Source organism: Empidonax traillii, unplaced genomic scaffold (assembly GCF_003031625.1).
Source record: "Empidonax traillii isolate 1590-97213 ecotype Southwest subspecies unplaced genomic scaffold, ASM303162v1 scaffold253:size710434, whole genome shotgun sequence".
In the NCBI taxonomy this organism is placed as follows: domain Eukaryota; kingdom Metazoa; phylum Chordata; class Aves; order Passeriformes; family Tyrannidae; genus Empidonax; species Empidonax traillii.
The window spans coordinates 67,621-86,616 of record NW_020955446.1 but is presented as its reverse complement, the minus strand read 5'-3'; positions in this window follow the sequence as shown (position 1 = coordinate 86,616).

Genomic DNA, 18,996 nt, shown 5'->3' with positions numbered 1-18,996 from the left:
AGGGTGACAATCACTGCCCTGATGCTGCTGGCCACACTATTTCCGATACAGGCCAGAATGCCATTGGCCTCCTTGGCCACTGGGCACACTGCTGGCTCATGTTCAGCTGGCTATCGACCAGCATCCCCAAGTCCCTTTCCGCTGAGCAGCTCTCAAGACACTCTTCCACTCTTCCCCCAGCCTGTAGCTCTGCACAGGCTTGTTGTGACCCAAGGGCAGGATCTGGCACCTTACCGTGTTGAACCTCATGCTGTTGTCCTCAGACCATCAATCCAGTCTGCCAAGGTCTCTCTGTAGAGTCTTCCTACCCTCAAGCAGATCAACACCTCCACCCAACATAATGTCATCTTACATGATGACATGATGAGCACATGTGCTGCCAGTTGGGGTTTTTGCAGCCTATCCACAGCGCAAAGGAGGGTCAAGATTTTCCCTGCACCTACTGGTGTAGATGTGCTTCAGCGACAGATGACATGACTAGACAAGAGGATCTCCATAGGTACCTTCCTGCCTCAACTGTTCTGTGAAGCTGTGATTCTATGTTACAGTAAAATGACATACATAAAGTCTACATTAAAAAGATACTGAAGTGATATATAAGGAGTATGGCAGAATCAGCGTGTAACACCCATCTTATGTGTATTCTCCATCATAAGAATCTTTTGTGAATACCCAAAGTAAAATATATTCTCATCATGATCACTTACTGAAGCAGGAACCTTCTTTTCCCAGTGGAGTCTTACAGTTGCTGAAGTCATTCTCAGCTTGCTTTCTGTCATCCTATTCAGGATGAATATTCATTCATAGTCAATGAGCACTTATTTCACACAAAGAGGAACAGTTTCAGTTCAAAATAACCAAAAAGTCCTATCTCAGAAAACTCTTCAGCCCTGCATCAGGGAGGTTGTAGTTGTAGACTCAAAGTCTGTGAGGCAGTGAGGGGAGTTGTTCCTGCCTTGTCTGCTCTACATAATGAGCTACTGGACAAAGCAGAGCCTCAAGGAGGATGGGATTAGGGTAAGTACTCACCGCAGCTGTTCCTACAGGAAAAGAAAAATATTCCTGAGATCCACTGACAGACGATTTCCAAGAAGACAGGCCATGCAACTACTTCAGGGGAGCAAATAGCAAATGGTAGTGACTAAAAGGCATTGCAGAAAGAAAAGCAAAGGGAAAACGGAAAAGGGAGAGACCACCAAGGCGTTTCCAAGGAGCCAGTGTTTGACCAAGGAGCACAATATAGGAGTAGGCATCTCAGGGAAGATTATAGAGCTGTCAGATGGCAGAGTGAGAGGTTACCCCATTGCCCAAATGCCACTGCATAAAAACCTATTTTGTGCAGGATCCACAGAAGAACATCTAAATAAATACATGGTATAGACATACCAACAATATTAGGTGGGGAGAGTTCCTTTGTGCTGGATGGGGTTTGGGCATGAGCTATATGAATGGGGCACACAGAGTTATTAAGTCTAAGGCAAGTCAGCCCAAATCCAGACCATTTTGTTGCTTCCTGAACCAAAGTAGCATGGGCAGAACAACAACTGAGGGCAGTCTCCGAGGAGTGCAAAATTGAACTGAGGCATCTATCTACCACACAAGTTTTTAAGTGGTTGTAGTCCTCCTGGCCTGGAGAATTCCAGAGGGTCCAGAGTTCTACTGGAGCCAATGGCAACACCATGCACTGAAGTCCACAGGAATCCTTCATTAGGATCCCAAAACAGAGACACAAGGAAGCAATTTAGATGATTAAACACAGGTGTCCAGTGTCATTCTAGACACCCCTCTCCCACTTTAGATTCTCACAAAGGAGTAAGGTTTGCACAGTCCATACTTGCCAGTTCCAGGAGGATATTTGAATTACTCAGGACTTAACGCAAATTCTCAAAACTTCAGCTTTGAGAAAGATGTAAGTTTTTAAGCCATGTCAAGATTTATAGATGTTTGTGTTCCTGAATGAGGCCTCCAATTTTAACAGTGATTATTTGATAGGATAACTGGGGGAAGATGCCAGTAAAAAGGGCCATGGAAGGCAAGGGAAATTTTTGACCAAGGGAGTACACTTTCAAAGTAGAATCTGCAATTGTATAATTCACATTCATGTCAACAACTGTTTTCAAAAATCTGCTCATATAACTGAGAATTTCTTAAAGAATGTCATAGAAAACTCTGACATAGGTTGGACAAAGCTTACAAAAAGTAAGTTAGAAGAAAAGTATCAAAGTTATTGGTGAGTCCTATAAAACTAAGTAAAGTCAGAACTGAAACCCTGATCTGGTGTTACCCACTGAAAAAGAATTAGATACAACATGTGTTAAATTATCCTTTTATCACCTATGAAAGAACACCAGGATTTGGCACCTATTATTACTGTTAGATGGACTATACTTTAGTCACACCTAGACTCAGTTATTGCCAGAGTGCTAGCTGCAGCAGGTTATTTCAAAATATACCCCAGCCGGTGCTAAATTTGTAATGCTGGGCTCCCAATTAAAAGAAAATTACTAAAGACCCATTTTCTCAGCACAGCACTGTAGGAACTTGAAACATAAGAGTAATTTCTCACCATGAACTGTGAAATGAACATAAAAGTGCTGTAGAGTTCTTTTCTTTCCCTTTGAATTATGGGTTCCCCTCTAGTTTAGAATTAGAGACACTTTGCTCAGTAAAGCTACAGAAAGCTGCCCTGTAACCCAGCTGTAAACCTGGCTGAAAGGCAACCAGCCCTGTTCAACACAGTCATTTTCAGGGACAGGAGGGCTGAATCCCAGGGACAATCCTTACCACAAGAGCTGTGGGATCTTTACAGACACCTTTTTTTGTCTTTCTATCTTAGCAGTAGAAGAATAATATGAAGGGGAAAACTACAGTCTCGTAGAAACTTGTTGGGCATGAAATCTAATGAGTCTCTATTTTAATATATAGAAGTCTTGTTGTAGAGGTCTTGTGCATTTCTGCTGTTCTGAAGTAGTACACTGGGCCCTTCTCTGACTGTCACAGGGACATCCACATGGAAGGGCATAAAAAGGAGCAGTTAGGAGAAAGGTATTAGTTTTTTTACAAGACACTGGCCTTTTTGTGTTTGTTTTTTTCAAAGACCTACCTATTCTTTAATAGTATTACACTGATAATTAATAACCTATATTTTCTTGTTTCGTATATTGCCCTGTTAAAATTTTGTTCCATTATATATTCATTCTCATATACTCATATATCCACTACAAAAGTTTCTGTTGAGACTCTCATCAGCTAAAACAGCATTAGGGATACCAGTTTTGAGAAGGATATAACAGTTTTTGGACCATGTCCAGCTTTATAATTTGAATAAAAAGCAAAAATACAAATAAAAAAATGCAGAACCTTTGCATTTCTTAAAAAAGTATTCCTCAGCTCTCTCAGTTTTCACAGTCCTTCTTGGCTAAAACTGAGGATCTTGATAGAACTACAGTATCTGAATCACCTTCCCTGAATTATAATTATAATGCAATTTGTTTCTTTGTGTGTTAGATAACAAAAGCCAAAAGTTTGAATAGCAGTCAGAAAGGAATTTTGTGGATAATGAAAACTTCCACAAGAGTGTTTAAACAGCAGTAGATCTTCTTTTAAGAAGGGCATAAACTTCTTTTTCTCTCCAGTGCATAAACTAAACAGTAAGTGACAGCACAAAGGGAATGTGGAAACAGGTTATTCTATTACTATTTACCTGGAGATTTTGAGTACCTCTCTCTGCACCCTTGAAGTGCAACATGATCAGAGACTGTATAATAGGACTTGATGGGAGCAAGATGAGGCTTAAAAGACATACAGGAGAGACAGACAGACTACAGCTATATATTTCTTGTGTTACCAAGCAAAATTTCACTGTGATGACTCCTTCACAGCATAGGTGAAGGAAAACTATTGTGTTTCAGCTTACACTGCACTTCCCATGCTTCAAAGAAATATGAATACACTGCTGGTAACACCACATCTATCCAGCATTTCCTGCTTCTGTAGAAAACAAAAGGGCACAAGAGTACATTATGTGCTCAGGCTTAGCTAAAAGACTGTTATCCATACCATAGCACTGCAGTCTGGTTTCTTATACATACAATTAATCTAGTAAGAATTCCTAGCTGTTCTGTATATTGTTAATAAACTGGGCACACAGGGGGCTTCTAGCCTGCTGTGATTAGGCATAATGTGATACAGCTTTTATTATCAGCATGAAAATTAGAGTTTTCAGGTTGAAACTGCATAGTTTTGCACTCAGTTTTGCAGTGATTCATCGTATTATTGTGTATAAAGAATGCACTAAATCATGACTGGAATTACTGCACTTATTCTGAATTAAAAGTTACTTTTCTGAGAATTTTCAAGAGAAAGTGTTAATTACTTCATGCATTAAATTTATTTAGTGATGAGACCTTTAATTTAGCAACGTGTCAGACTTTTGCCCTGTCCCCAATGTTCTGTGCACTGGCAAGTCTGCATTCACAACCCATGGTAAAGGGAGGAAGCCTGATTAACTCCAGCTACATTTCTTGTTTGCGTTGTCTGTTGTTGGGTTCGAGGACTGTATGACACCAATTAAATACAACTGGAGGTTTTTCATCAAAGGAAGTCTTTAAAATTATATTCTCCTTAGGAGAAGCTTACAAAAATCTCTTGAAGCCTAGCACTAAGGCTACATGATATCCTTCTTTAAATTGACTTAATCTGGTCACCATCACCTAGTGAGGAGGACAGGAAGGGAGGAAACAGGCAGTCGTGGTTTGCAGGTTTCTTGAGTTGACCTTGCATCTACGCTCCAGGCAGTCTTTTCTCCAGCAATACCTCCTGCCTCTCCTGAGGAGATTCCTGGGCTCAACTCACCTCAGACATAACTTACCCGGGGCTGATGATGGACCCCATCCCTCTCACCACCTGCCCTGATGCACTAGGGATGTGCCCTCGTCAGGGAGGTCACCGCCTTCCCAGGCTGTGCCCACTCTCACCTCTTGGCTCATCCTCTTCTGTGGACCAGCCAGGCTATTGCTGCTCACTGATGTGCACGAACTAAGTCACCCCCTCGTGCAGAGAATCTAGTAAGTCTACTAGTTTACTACAAATGAGCTGCTGAAGTCAGCATTCTAATGAATGATGGCATTAGGGTAATTTCTTTGTCTTGGCTATTAAACAGAAATTAGTGAAAATCAGAATTTATTTATTCTGTACAGAAAGAAAAATTTTTTAGCATAATGTTAATGTTTCAGGGAATTTTCTCAATAGCTTTAATACTTCTATAACTTAAAAGTGAAAATGGACATATCAATATCTGTCAAGGAACGAAACACTGGGGAAATTAGAAAATGTTGAGCCTTTCAGTGGAGAGCTTGTTTAAAAAAAATACATTCCCACATCTGCAAAATTTATTTCTGATTATTGAATTAAAATGTCCTGTTACAAATCAGTTCAATTTAAAACTATATTTCCTTAAGGTGATTCACCAGACCATGAAAGTTATCATTATATGGTAGTTCTTTGTTGTTTTTCTGTAGATTAGTCTCTATTTCTCATGCTTCACAAGAAGTATGATGCAATTCGTGGCATTACAGAGGTCAGGCAGAGATGAGATACATGCATCACAACAGATTTCATTTAGAGGTGATTTATGTGTAAAAATGTTACATATATCTGTCATGTGCTATAAGATCAGAGTCAAGGGCTGTAAACAATACAGATTTTGGTGGGATGCCTTTTTTGACAGAAAGAAACTAAGAAACTACACAAAACCTAGTTTATTTGTGAGCTAAAATGATTGGAAGTATATGTAATTACTAATTGATTAATTTAATCAAGAAGAGAAACCACAGACTCTTGAGAGCAGACCCAAACAAGGAGAGAGAGATACATAATGTCAACACCTGCTTTGATATTTGTATTTCACTCTTCAAAGGAGCTACCAGGGCAGGCCAGACACCTTCTGAGATAATTTGCATTTGCTTTATGAGATTCCTGGAGGCTCTTGGGAAGCAGAAGACGGGGAACTAACTGACTTGCAGCTAGGACTGTCAGTTACAAGTTTCATTTCTCTTTTCTTTAGGGTAAAATTAAAGAGTTTTAGTTCAAACTAGATCAGTCTGATACCTTCAAGTGAGGGGAAACTCCCTCGCTGAGAACAATCCCAGGCAGCATTAGTGCTGTCCACTGCTCTGCATCCACCACATTTGATTGTGGAAGGTGTTAAATAAACTGCCTAAGCTAATGGAAAGGTAGTTTTAATTTGGATAGGAGTTGAGGATAACATTGTTTGGGGGTTTTTCAAGGTCAGACTTCCACCTGCTCCAAGCTCAACTACACAGTCACAACAGATGACACAAAGAAGGCAGTGGGAGCGCCAGGCTGGGAAAGGGAAGAAGAGCAGAAAAGCTCCTTTGGAATTTGTCTGATCTTGCATCAGGTGAAGATGATCTGTCAGAGCTTTCAATTTCCTTCCAAGGTTAATTCAAATAGGATACCTCTATCCGATGCAAACTATCCAGTAATTAAATGTGCAGCACAGCACAGATCAGAGGTTAAGTTAACAGGTTTTCCTGGGCTTACAGCTAAGATGATGCCACCAGGGAGTTTGTACTTCAACAGCCAAGCAAAATTTTAAAGCTGTGTTCATTTTCTTTATTTAAAATTTCAGTTATGTGCTTTGCAGATACACCTCTTCTGTTTAGTGTAGATAGGCCTGCATTTTCATACTTGAATGTTGAAGCAGTTTTGCCACAGCATTGACTGTTTACAAAATTTTAATATTCAAAAAACATAGATAAAAATGTATTTCAAACCTTTGGATGACTTCTGATTATAAGACTCTGCAAGCCCTTTAGTTAGGGAGGTATTCCTCATTTTTAATGTTGAATCTTCCTGTGTCCCTTTCTTTTTTTAAATTTGTAATTTAATACACTAGAATCTCATTCTTCCATAAATAAAAATTTACTTCAAAGGAAGGAAATCAGACATATCTTCCACCACCAACTACAACTCTTCAAGCTGGGATTTTCAGAGAAGCCCAGAAAAGTTTAATCCTTCCTGACATATTGGAGCAGATGAGCATCAAATTCTTGTAGCTCCCTTTAGAAAAATATCAGGTCTGAGAGAGCTTTGGGCCACTCTTAAAAGTCAAATTTTACTCTCAGGTACCTATTTCCTTGCTAAAATGAATTCAATCTCCTCCTCTATTTAATAAACAAAAAGAAATTATCTGATGCAACTGTCATGATTGCCTTAATATTGACTCCGGTATCTGCGAGGCATTTCTGGATTTCTGGGAACTGAATGTTGTTTATGAACAGCTTGATTTTTCAATACACAAGTTCATTTTCTCTCACTCTTTTTAATTCTTCTTGATGTTTGCATGTTTTCCATTATAGTAAAACTGACAGTCTTTGAATACACCAGATATAAAGACACTATTAAATGGCACTAATACACATCACTTTATGTGGAAAGAAATCATGGAAAGATCTGTTGAGTGGGAAAGCAGAACAATTCTTTCTTTCTAACATAAATAGTCTTTTTTATCTAAGCAAACACTTAAAGCAAGTAGAAGTTCAATATCATGCCTTGGAGAATTACAGTCGGTTTAGACCAAAGTAAAAATATTTGAAAGGAAGTAATAAATAGTGAGAAGTAGTTATGTGTAGTAATTTTCTAAAATATTTGGATCTCTCCTTCCAGTCTCAGTCACTTTTCTATGTGCAGTATCCTTTCCATTTCGTATAGAGTTTACAATTTAAAATCTGAAGCAGCCTTTGAAGGATGATATAATTTTGCTGTATAATTTCAAGCAAAAAGCACAGGCAGAATACTACTCTTTTTCTCCTGGTATACTGAAGGAAAAAAAGATCGAGACCACTGAATGTGCACCTAGACCAGTATGGAAAAAGCATTGCCTAATTCCCTGCACTGAAGGAGTGATAAGAATATTTATTCAGTCACAGGTAGAGTCATATTTACAACTATTCTAATTTTACTGCTGATATACAGTCCTCAAGGTACAATTAATTTATCTTAATCATATCTTGTAAATATATAATATCTTAACAAATGTTTCTTATACGTTATGATAGTTGTTTTACTAGGAAGTGTTGACTTCACTTGGAAAAAGCAGGCAGCAAAACCTACTTCCCAAAGGTGCTATAAAGGAAAATATATTCTTTCTCCCTCAGTCCTCTACATTGCATTGTATATGCTTGAAAGCTCAGAGGTCATGTTTTACCTCTTGATAGTTTTTCTGCACTGCTAGCTTCTGCTGCTTTCAAGGGTCTGGTAGCTCCCACAAAACAAGCCATATAATCCTAGAGGAGAATTTCTAAATTATTAAAATTAAAGAGAGAGAGAGCAGCAGCTTTATTAGGTTTTATGAGAGATTATATGTATAGATTACATATAGGTCACAGTACTGGGGTGTTCCCCAAGGTTCAGTACTGGGGTCATTCCCGTTTAATCTCTTTATCAATAATTGTATGAGGGGATTGACTTCACCCTCAGTCAGTTCACAAACAACATCAAGCTGGGAGAGGGTATTGAACCACTGGAGGATTGGAAGGCTCTGCAGAGGGATCTTGACAGGCTGAATCTGTGGGCCAAGGCCAATAGTATGAGGTTCAACAAGGCCAAGTTCCAAGTCCTCCACTTCAGTCAAAACAACCCCATGCAGGCTGGGGTAAGAGTGGCTGGAAAGCTCCCTAGTGAAAAAGAACCTGGGGGTGCTGGTCAGCAGTGGCCAAACATAAGCCAACAGTGTGCCCATGTGGCCAAGAAGGCCAATGGCATCCCAGACTGCATCAAAAATAGTGTGGCAGCCGGACTAGGGCAGTAACAAGCGGTGAGGCCACACCTTTAATCCTGTGTTGTTCCGGGCCCCTCATTTGAAGAAACGCATTGAGGTGTTGGAGCAAGCCCAGAGAAGGGCAATGGAGCTGGTGAAGGGCCTGGAGCACAAGTCTTGTGAGGAGCAGCTGAGGGAGCTGGAAATGTTTACCTGGAGAAAAGCAGGATCAAGGGGGACCTTATCGCTCTCTATAACTACCTAAAATGACATTGTAGCAAGGTGGGAGTCAGCCTCTTCTCCCGAGTAATAAGGGAGAGGATGAGACAAAACAGCCTCATGTTGCACCAGGCAAAGTTTAGACTGGATATTACGAAAAAATTCCATGGAAAGGGTTGTGAAGCACTGGAACAGATTGTCCAGGGAAGCAGTTGAGTCACCATCCCTGAAGATATTTAAAAGACGTAGACATGGCACTTAAGGACATGGTTTAGTGGGACTCAATGATCTTAGAGGATTTTTTCCAACCTAAATGATTCTATGGTTAGACGTAGGGGAGAGAGATCCCTTAAAAAATACCACATTTTTTTCTTGAGTATTATATATTTTTGAAGCCCTCTGGCACTGAGCAGTCCCAGATTGCTTCCTGTCCCTGTTCCCAGACAAGCATGTTCAAGCACAGCCCTCAGAAAGCATGTGTGCAGCTTCAGTAAAACTATCTGTGGTTAACATGTCTGTCTTGCTCTGGTCCAGGTTCTTGGTGGTAATCTGGCAATCTCAGACCTTGTGTTTGCTGTATGAGAACCTGCAAGCCTCACAAAGCACCACATCACATCTGGTTTCGGTCAAGCATTACCCGAAGTGCCTGTATCAGAAGGGCCTAAATAATTTACAGTTATTTGTTACCCCTCTCCTGTGTACCTCAGAAATACCACTTGGGTGAGTGAAGTAGTGTGTGAGCATTACTGTCCTGCTCTGTCTAGGAGACAGGCTGAAGAGACGCTGGAGCTGTGAATGTGCAGTTATTTTATACATGGATCTGCACACAGATTACAAACACAAATGTTGCTTTTAATTACATAACTTGTACAATACATGCACGTGTGATTTGGGGGGACTGAAGACAACATTCCTCTCTTCAGATTATAATAACAATACAATGAAGCAAGGACAATATAAAACGGTTTTTCCTCTTCCCTTCCTATGTGTTTCTTCTTATTGTTATAGGAATAATAAATAAATGCTCTTTCCAGAGGCTTTTAAGTTCTAGTTCCACAAAGAAGGGTGAAATGAGTTTCCCAAGGAGAAAGTTGCATAAAATCAAAGCTATGGTTCCAGGCAAAATAGTACACTACAGTGCTGCTTTCTGCCCTGTTACCTTCTCTTTCAGTTTATGTACCTGAATCAAACCTAGAAACATTTTAACATCTTTGAAGTCAGTGAAATGGTATTTACACTTGCTTGCATATTTATTACAGAACTTTTTGCGGCCCACACACTGCCCAGTACCAAAAATGTGGTGTTATATTGCATTCTGCAAAAATGAGAGAAGGATATATGTTATTGTTAGACACTTATTAAAACCATGTTAACATCTTGTAAAAATGCTGTTTTGAAGCACAATTTGTGAAATAACTTGGGTAATTGGCTGGTTTATTGAAAAGGTAAGATTACTGCTCACTCACACCCTGTATGCCCAGTCCAAACACCTTCACACAACCTTTCTTCTACAGCAGAGATACTTCTTTTGTTTTATGCATCATTAGTTTAAAGAGTTCAAATTCAGTTTAATAATCCACACCTGTGGATTTGTCAGACAGAATACTGCATTTACTTTCAGCTTTGCCATTAAGTTCTACATATTTTCCTACTTAAGATACTTGAGAAGCCAGTGGTGACACTTCAGGTTAATATTAATCTTATGACCAGTATACTTGTCCTGCAGTGTTGGACAGTGTGTCAGCTCTGCTTTCTGGATCATATCCTCCTTCTCACTCTGGCACAAACTGATTTCCCACAGAAATCTTCAATAACTGCATCTGCATGAGTTTGCAAAGGCCCTAATGATGCAGAACTGTCTGAACTGGCACACGCAGGTAGGACTGTGTAACTTCTCATCCCTCTCTGTAAACATGACACTGCACTTGCTCAAAGCAAGTTAAGCCAAAAGGATGGCAGGTATCCAGTTAGGTACTGCTAATCGCTGTGATCTGCTTTCCAAGAACCACCAGGAAAACAGCTCATCACTGCACCCAGCTTTTAGAGCCAACAGACTTACAGTGAAGCACCTCTGAGACCAGGAGGAAATTGTGTGAGTACTGCTACAGCCCTTGCAGAAAGTCAGAGACCTTCTCTAGTTTGGGAAGTCAGATTAGAATAGCTGCTTACCTTCCAAGAATCCACAGGACAGACTATCTTACTAGCCTCACTGGTTTTTTTCCAAGTTCTTTCATGATTTCATCTGTACTCAGTAGATCTGACTTTTCCCTTTTTGACATTACTATGAATAATGAAGTGTTTCACATTCTGATACAACAGTGTTTGAAGGAAAAACAAAGGATGGTGGGTTTGCTTTCCAGAAAAGGGTATGTGGTTTCATTTCCTTGCTCTGGCTGACATGGGTCCATTGTGGTTCCCATTCCCATAGAGTGCCTCTGCCAGCTTGATTTTTGAGTTGGGCTCAGGTGATATGCTGCCTAAACAGGGCTTTCTGAAGGTAAGTGTGGACTGATAGAGAAGCTGAGGAAAGCAACCAGACAGCGTGACAGTCTGTGCCTTTTCCCACCAAAAAGTGTGCTGATTAGAGAGTAACACTACTAGAATGATTATGCTAAAATATGGTTTGAAAACTCTTGCTATCCCTTTCACTGCAAAATGTTTTTTTACTAGTCAAATTAATTTTTTCATTTCTGTGGTACTTTACTGCTGTTTCCTCTTTCCTTATAGCATTTATTGGCAAACTGAAATTAAACAAATTATATGTATAGCCTGATAAACAAGATGGGGTTTTCTGTCTTTTTTTCTGTACCTGTGAATATGTGTTCTAGTTCTTCAGACCTTAGAAAGTGTGAAAATGACCTTTACCAATTCGTTTGAAAGGGAAAAAAGAGAAAGAAAAAATTCAAACATATGTGATAGACAAAATTCACACCACAGCAAAAAGAAGGAAAACCATGGCAGTAGTGATATTTTAAAAGCTTTAACTTTTCAGCTTTTGTGAAATGGGAAAATGTGTCTAAGATCAAGAACTGTAAATGAGTTGCAGTGCATTTGTGTGATTTCAAGAGTAAAAAAGCTGAGACTATGCCAGTAATGCCAAATACTAGGGAGGGAAGGTTTGTTTGTTGATTTTCCTTACAGATCCTGATCAAATTTATGCAACTTTACAACTCCACCATCTGAAACAGCATGTGAAAATAAAGAATAATCTTTATTTCTTAAGGGTTGCCTTAGCAGGTGACACAAATTTGGATTATTTCTTATCAATCTGTGCATAAGAACATCTGGAAAGTGGAGAGTTTTCTCAGGGGAGAGACATCTGCAGCTCCTTGGATGTTTAGAGTTTGAGAATGTTTATTTTGAGGTTTTAATGAAGTTTCACTCTGATATTTTTACCAGTGCATACACTGTAAAATGTTGCCATTATCAAAAAATGAGATTAGCAGCTGCAGTACCCAAAATGTAACACAAATGGTTTTTAGTGAGTTACATAGTTCATTTGTGAACCAATCTTCAGACATGTAGATCAACTAATTGTACTGGCATAAACTCCTTTTCTCTTGTACAGATCTTGAAAGTTCAGTGGCCTTACTTCAGTTATCAGCTGAACAAGAATGGGTTTTTTTAACTTATTAGGCATTCCACAAAGGCCATATGAGAGGTTGCTTCTCAGATTAAAACATATAAATAAAGGACCTTCTCAGTCAGGTGGTCAAGTGAACCAACTGATCTTGAGTTGCCAGTCAGACAGAAACTCCAGGGTCTCTTTTCAACTGCTGTGTTATTCCTTCACAGAGTAGATAAATTGCAGGAACTGAACTTCAGCCACAAATCAAAAGATTGGGACTGACTGACTCATTTTATATTTATATCTGGCTGTTGTTGCTACTACCAGGATTTTGACCAGCCTTGAAAAGACAGAAAAACACTCCTAGAGCTTAGCCGTATAAACTAAATGCGTCAAGCTGATCTTATGTCAGAGAAAGTGATTTGTTTTCTTTTACTATTGATCAGTCCATTTTAAGTGAACATTTCCAAGAGTGTTATATCAGCTGCTGTGCTGTATGCATGTAGAACAAAGAGTTCAAAACAGAGACAATGCTCGCTGACTGTTGCAAAGATGGATCTGCAAAGACAAGTCACTATGCTGAGGCAGACCAGCAGCCTGTTTTATTTAGCATCTAAGAGTAGCCAGTACTCGAGATTTCAGAAAAGCTGCTTGTGGCTTCAACTGCTGCTTTTGCCTAAGTAGAGGTATCACTGTTGTGATGAGCAAGCTACTGCTACAGGTTTTGTATAGCCCTTGACACAGAAGACTATTCTATAAAAAATCAGGGGGTGGGGAAGTTGCTGAACACATTACAATAAATTGTTAGACTTTGCAAGTTTTATAGTGACACTAATAAGTGGACAGTAAACAATGCCTGGTACCTGAAATCATCACAGCTACCAGCTTCTGATGATGCCACATGCTGCTGAGAAATATGTCTAGGAATATTTTCATTTTGCTTTAAGGAGCTGCAAATAGAAAAGCATTTTAAACTATGAACAGATACAGAGAGTATCTATTGCAAAACCACACCATATAAGAGTATAAAGTAATCAGATCCCTTCGATGTAGTAAATAGTTTCTTATTATATATATGATTTTCCAAAAAATTAATGAGGAAGATAAAAACTAAAATTTGGATATTAAAAGAAAAATAGGTACTTAGTCATATTTTAAAATTAGCTATCTTGTTGAACAATTACTACCTAATCATTCCTATCACAACCCTCTACCTTCAGAAGACACTTTCATCTAAATTTACTTTTTGCTTCTTTCTTTGTTTCTTGGTACTGTATTTTGCTTCTTTCAAGATAATGAAGCTTTCTTACCAAAATGTTTGGCTCAACAGGAATGCATTCTTGTCTAATAGAGGCATTTTTGGCACACACTGAAGTACAGATTCTAATTTACTCTTATTGAATTATTTTTTTCATAATACTTGATTTTCTCTGAGACAGGGTAACTATGCATCACACAAAGAAACTTCTCCTAAGTCACATCAACTCCAAATTTCTCTGTGCGTGAGATACAGCATAGAATGAAAATGATTTAGCCTTACTGCAATTTATGACTTGAATGAGCCGGGGGGGGAAAAAAAAAAAAATTTGGAAATGGAGTCTGACTTATTTTCATCATTTTCTTTTTACTCACTTTACAGCCACAGAATTCTAAATAGTTCATCTTTCCTGTGAAAGAAGGGCCAAGTGCTGGGTTGGCAAAGACACTGCAGAATTGACATAGTTGCTGAAATACAATAGTGGTGCAACCTTGGGCAGTTTGCATTTTACTGTGTTCTACAATGCAGTGTTCAGTCTGAAATATGTGTATGCAGAACTCATGCCAAGATTTTGTGCCATTTTAGAAATCACTTGCATCAGCATCAGAAGCACACTATGCAGTGCAGAAAAATACTTCCAAATCTTTCTTGGTATACTGGTAGGACTGTCACATATTTCAAATAATGGGAATCATAGAATCATAGGGCACCCCAAGAATCACACCATGTGCCTGACAGCATTGCCCAAACACTTCTTGAACTCAGGCTTGGTGCTGTGACCACTTCCCCAGGGAGCCTGTTCCAGTGCCCAACCACCCTCTGGGTGAAAAACCTTTTCCTGGTATCTAACCTAAGCCTCCCCTCATTCAGCTTCATGCCATTTGCTTGAGTCTTTCCACTGGTCACAAGAGTAAAGAAATTGATACTTGCTCCTTTGTTTCCCTTCACGAGGATGTTGAAGACCACAGTGAGGTCTCCCCTCAGCCTCCTTCAGGCTGAACAAACCAAGTGACCTCAGCCACTCCTCATAAGGCTTCCCCTCCAGTCCCTTCACTATCTTTGTGGCCCCACTTTGAACACTCTAATGGCTTAATATCTTTTTTGTATTGTAGTGTTCAAAACTGCACACAGTATTCACAAGTGAGGCTGCACCAGCACAGAGTAGAGCAAGACAATCACCTCGACCAGCTGGCAATGCTGTGCTAAATGTACCCCAGGACACAGCTGGCCCTATACTAGGAAGACATTTCTCTAGAAATGCATTTTTATCCATGGCATTGCTTCAGATGTTACATAGAGAGTTTTTTGTTGCGCTTATTTTTAGTCTTGGCTTTGAGCCAGACCCTTAGATATATTGGTTTCCCTATTGCTTTACACTATCCCTACAGATCTCACAGGAAGAAAGAGACAGTGATTGAAGATAAACCTCCACTATAACACTGATATTTTACTTTGTCTTTGAGAGGTTTGAGTGGGATGTCACATCACACTGAAGATATACTTTGAAAAAATGAAAAATGTTTAAATCAGTCTGAAATAAAGCATTTGCTTTTCTTTGACTTGTGATCTTCTAGAGATAGACTATGAGTCCCAGAGACAGTGAGGGGGAGGGATTATTCTGACCTTGACAAGGTTAATCATATGTGTTTGTTCTCCACCAATAGCAATTTTTTATCTACAAACATTTGTAGAATATAAACTTAATTTCTTATTACTGACCTGAGAAAGGAAAGAATATAGCTCAGACAGTGCTTGGTTTACTGCTGCATGGCAATATGCTCATTTCCAGAAAGGTACATTTGAAGCACGTTGACCCCATTCCAAATTTTTTTCCTACAATGATATCATTGGATGCAGTACAAGGTTGTATCTTTTTCTAAATTAAATAAAGTATAAAAGAAATCAGACAAAATTAGGAATATAAGTTGAACATAATGCTTGGTACTGCAAAACCAGTCATTTGATTCATGATCAGTTGCCTAAAATTTAATTTAAAAATACGGATAAATGCCAAAATTACAAAAGTTTTCCCTGTTAGAGAAATGCTTTCATTTCCCTGAAGTCTATTCCTTTAACTGTTCATATGACTCCAGGAACTTTACAACAAATAATTTTGAAAGCCTACCTCTCCTTCTTTTCTCTTAAGTGTAATAAAGATGTTGCTGCTACGGACCTGATTATACTGCAGAGACTCCTTTTATAGGGGGGATATTTGGGGTATTTATATGTTTTCCTCTGTAGTCAACATCATTATCTGTAAAGAGGGACTGAGTTTACTCTTGTAGGCTACAGACACACCCATAACTCAGATGCAAGAATACAAAGCTGTTGTTACAGAATCAAATAAGGTATTTCGTGAAGTAAAGTTGTTTTCTTCCCCAGGAACATTTAAAAGGTAAAATATCTTTTCAATATGAAGATAAATTTAAAACCATTTGTATAAACTGCATAAACCAAGCAGAAGGATCCTAGCCAGACAACTTATTTTACAACTAATATTAGCTAATGCTTTCCAATGTAGCTGGTTATGTAAATTAACATTTCTTGGAACCTGGTATCTTCTACTATATTACAGAAAAACACATTGTTTGTTTCATCCAACAGACTCCAAAGCATTCACAGTGAGATAGTTTCAAGTGCTATTTTTGGGAGGTAGATGTCTGGTGAAAATAATATGTCTCTATATAAAAAATACACCAGAACCCATATATTAAGTCATATACCAAACCTACATGGTAGAAGGTTTTAAAACATGAGTCTAAGCTGTTCTGCCAGGCCTTGCTTAATTACATTACCAGTTTTTGTCTTTTTACTGTGGTGGTCACAGACCCTTAGAAATGTTGGAGGGGAAAGCCTCTGTAGGTCATCTAGTCCATTTTTCTGTTTCAAGCAAAACTATACCAACTACATCAGCTGAACTGTAGTCATAACTCAGTCTTCAAAGTAACCAGGAATAGACATTTCTACATGCTGTATGTCTCTGGTCGGTCAGATTTCTCTTTGTCTTTTTCCAGTTTCTCAACACCCCATTTCAACAGAAAACACTGGACTGCTGTCTCTGAAAATTTCTTACTCATCCAGCCTAGATTTCATCACATTTACAGAGAGAATGCTGACATTCTCCACCTCCTCCTCCTGTATCAAAGAAGGATGCAATGTTGGCTTTTTTCCAGCTGGCAGGAACCTCCACTGTTAAACATGAATTTTCTTAGATTAGTCTCACCATCATTTCAGCAAACTCCTTTAGTATTCCCAGATGTATTCCATCTGAAGACATTCAGCTGCTCTAAAGAGTCCCCTAAAGCTTTTGCTACTCAGTGGTCATCTACTTCTCTTTCTGAACCATACTGACAGAAGCAGTGGTCCCAGAAAAGGGCTTTGCCTGTAAGAACTGACACAAAAGAATACACTGAGTATTTCAGCTGCCTGATTTGCTGATTGCCATGGTGCCCTCCCTCCAGACATATGAAAGGCCTCTCATGAGGACAAGAAATAGTTATTTAAGGCTATTTAAATAACCTTAAATAACCACGTCCTCTGCTCCAGGTGATCTGTTATTGACCTCCACAACAAAACATATCAAAATTTGCCCCATCTCACTTTGAACTCTTATTTCTTCCTGAAGTTTTTCAACATTCAAAGATCCCTTGACAGAAGGTGCAATTATCACTCCTTTTCCTACCCTCATGTCTATGCTGACCTGTCTGTTTCATCCATGACAATGCTCCATTTTTTCATGCCACACCTCTTTCACTTGCACTTGTCTCTTTGTAGCACTGATCCTAATTGTAAAAGCTGCGATATCTGACTCGGGATCCTTCCCTAACAGTACTTGTTGCTCCTCTGCTGCCGAGGCACTGGAGCCATGTTTAAGATTCAACAACTGCAGGTGGAAATGGAGCCCTCCTCTCACTGCCAGACTTACACCCTGGTGGGTGGCTGCCCACTTGTTGCTTCAGCATTGCCTTCCCACCCTCAGGGTGTCTCCTGCCTCAGCAGGGTCTTCTGAAGATTCTCTCAGTGTCTCATCTGTAACTCTTCGCAGAAGGACTGTTCATTTCCTGGCTAATATTGTTTTGCTTATTTTCATTAACAGAAAGAAAGCAGTAGCAGAGATCTCTGACTTGGTGTTCTCATTTCATTTTTCAGCTTGGACTCTGATCCCCTGGAACACCTATACATGATGTGAATAGAATAGTCTGGATTGTGCAGATGCGTAGTCAGGCTAGCTGACTTCACAATTGTCTATGTATCTAAAATCTATGGTCTACAGTAATTTCTCCTTCTATTTAATTATTGGTGAAGCAGAATGCTGTTCCAGCTGTGAGGGACACAGAAGAAGAAGGTGTGTGGGAAGATATGCAGTTGAAATTCTGCAAAGTAAATCTAACCTCACTGAGAAACAGAGAGCATCAAATGTGTAGAACCTGCCTTTTGGAGCTGAAATGCCATCCAGCTGTGCCTGCAAAGAGAGGAAAAGCTAATGAGCTGTGTCCTACTGTGGGAGTCTGTGTTGGGGATCTCTGGAACCTCACAAAGCAGAGGAGATTTTACTCTCTATTCTAGGGTGAATCATATCTCACAGTGTGTGCTTCTAATTTTTAATATGTTCCAGTGGGAAAATTAAACTGTGGGTATTTGCTGCTATGAAATAGCTTTTCTGTTTTGACAGAAATATATGTGGTGACAAACTGATTCACTTCTTCCTCAAAGGCAGCAGAACAAACGCATTTTTAGGAAAAGATGCACCCCTAACTGATCTTTCAGTATTTCAAGACAGTCACAAGAAACTTCAGAGTAGGCCTCTCTGGAATAAACTCCTGATGGAGACAGTCCACCTGTAGTTTTATTTGATAATGGTTGGTTCATGCTTTGAAACATCTGTCTAATTTCTCTGCTGTAATTCTACAAACTTTTGGCATGTTTCTGCTAAGCTTCCCAATAATGTAAGTTGTTGAAATTAATAATTATTACAAAATAAATTGAGTTATTGAAGTTAATAAGTGAAATTACTGAAGTCTTTCATTAGTGTCTCTTATATGGACTGAATACCTCAAGCATTATAATTTTTTTTCTGGAACAAATAAAGATCAGTAGCATATGCCCATTCACTGAGGTTTTCCTGTCTATTTTACATCTTAGAGATACTGTCAACACTGAAAAGAAATA